General features: G+C 43.3%; 1 pseudogene; it reads right to left on the reverse strand.

Annotated features, from left to right (window-relative positions):
* Positions 1-209: 209 nt before the first annotated feature.
* LOC126485365 (5S ribosomal RNA) lies at positions 210-327 on the reverse strand (annotated as a pseudogene).
* Positions 328-2,298: the final 1,971 nt, after the last annotated feature.

A 2,298-nucleotide genomic window follows, 5' to 3' on the forward strand; every position in this document is an offset into this window, starting at 1 on the left:
CCCCCCCCCCCCAACAGGCCATTAAGACCCAACGGTACCGACCGGCCGCCGTGTCATCCTCAGACCACAGGCGTCACTGGATGCGGATGGAGGGGCATGTGGTCAGCACACCGCTCTCCCGGCTGTATGTCAGTTTCCGAGACCGGAGCCGCTACTTCTCAATAAAGTAGCTCCTCAGTTTGTCTCACGTGGGCTGAGTGCACCGCGCTTGCCAACAGCGCTCAGCAGGCCGGGTGGTCACCCATCCAAGTGCTAGCCCAGCCCGACAGCGCTTAACTTCGGTGATCTGACGGGAACCGGTGTTACCACTACGGCAAGGCCGTTAGCACTTCCACTAATACTGTGTAATATTTCTGGAATCGTAAAAGAGGATTTATATAGTAACTAGTCACTTTCTGACATCAGTATCTGACACGCAGGAACATAAGATCAAATGGTTCAAATGGCTCTGAGCACTATGGGACTTAACATCTATGGTCATCAGTCCCCTAGAACTTAGAACTACTTAAACCTAACTAACCTAAGGACAGCACACAACACCCAGCCATCACGAGGCAGAGAAAATCCCTGACCCCGCCGGGAATCGAACCCGGGAACCCGGGCGTGGGAAGCGAGAACGCTACCGCACGACCACGAGATGCGGGCAACATAAGATCAAAAATAAAAAAAATAATGCAGAAATCCTCAGCTGAAACAATTCAGTGTTTACTGTTCTATACAAGGAAAAGTAATGGTACTGTACGCACCTAAATCGATAAAGTGACTGTCCAAAATATTGTCAGCTACAGACTATTCAAAAGAAAACTAGCCGTGAAGCATTTTTTCTCTTTCGTAGTACCGTAGTTATGTGACTAATCGCAAACTATTAGGAACGAGTCTTACCTCTAGAAATATTTCTCAAGTGAAACACAGGCTCTGAGAAAGTCAACCGGCCAGTGTGGACGAGCGGTTCTAGGCGCTTCAGTCCGGAACCGCGCGACCGCTACGGTCGCAGGTTCGAATACTGCCTCGGGCATGGGTGTGTGTGATGTGCTTAGGTTAGTTAGGTTTAAGTAGTTCTAAGTTCTAGGGGACTGATGATCTCAGAAGTTAAGTCCCATAGTGCTCAGAGCCATTTGAACTATTTTTTGAGAAAGTCACAAAAGCTGTGCGTGTGTGATTTCAAAGTTGGTCGACTCAGATCATTTTCAGGAAGGACTTTCATCCCAACAAATGTATGGTTTTGCACATTTGTTAAAGCTTGCAGCCGTTCTCATATGTTACGTAATGGAACACGAACCACTATGCATAAAAAAATCTTCAGCTGTACTTACAACAGCAACTCTATGCTGTAATTAGCAATTTCTGACTAAATTTATTTTGGCCACTCTGCGATTTAAATACCTCAGACTGTATTACAACGCGTCACGGACTGTCGCACAAACCTTGACACCAGAGAGGCGTGGTGGAGCAAGATGTATGGATCTAAAAGATAAACCCTAGTAAAATAGGATGGTTTGTTTGAAAAAAATTGTAGTCTTATGTGTTAGTTAAAATGTATCCCACGTTTCTGTCTTCATTCTTGTAGCAGATCTAGTTCTGTGAAACCTGATGAATCTTTTTGAAAGACTCTGTAATCACAGTGCTTTGTCAAAATGTGTAATTGCAAGACACTTTTGTTCAGTCCGTTTGTTATAGTCATGCAACAGATAGCAAAGAGAAAATTAATTTACCTTAGAGCTGCCTTAATGGAGCCAAGCTACCAGCTGAAAATGAATACGCTGTATGAAATCAGACAGCTTAATGAAGAAACCAGGATATATGAAATTAATTAACTACGTAATTGAATTAGAAAACGGACGAGGAGACTTGTGGTCTAGTTATCGCCCATGAACGTGGGTGGGAGTCGAGTAGTGTAGCGTCTCAACGGACTTTCTGTGCTTCTTCCTCCCCATGTTGACGAAATTTCTCCTTCGTCCATACGTAAAAGAATCCAAAAGGTTAGCATTTTTTCCTAAATGTGCTACTGAAGCAGAAGTATGATGTAGGAAACTACTAACTCTCTTCATTACGTCACTCTTCTATTAAAGTCACCGACTTTTTTTTGTTATATGTGACATTTACAAACTGACGTACTAAACTCTGTGAAAAATGTCTGAGTGGTAACGAGCTGTGTAAAAACAAAGAAGTTGAAACACACTATCAGGTCCTCTAAACTGATAAAAAAATTACAATTGATAGGACATCATCAACCGTTTGACATCTACTACATGATAAAGCCCTCGTACAGACTTTTCCATGATTTATCGTCTGCCATGC

This window comes from Schistocerca serialis, chromosome 6, assembly GCF_023864345.2.
Source record: "Schistocerca serialis cubense isolate TAMUIC-IGC-003099 chromosome 6, iqSchSeri2.2, whole genome shotgun sequence".
NCBI classification, from domain to species: Eukaryota; Metazoa; Arthropoda; class Insecta; order Orthoptera; family Acrididae; genus Schistocerca; species Schistocerca serialis.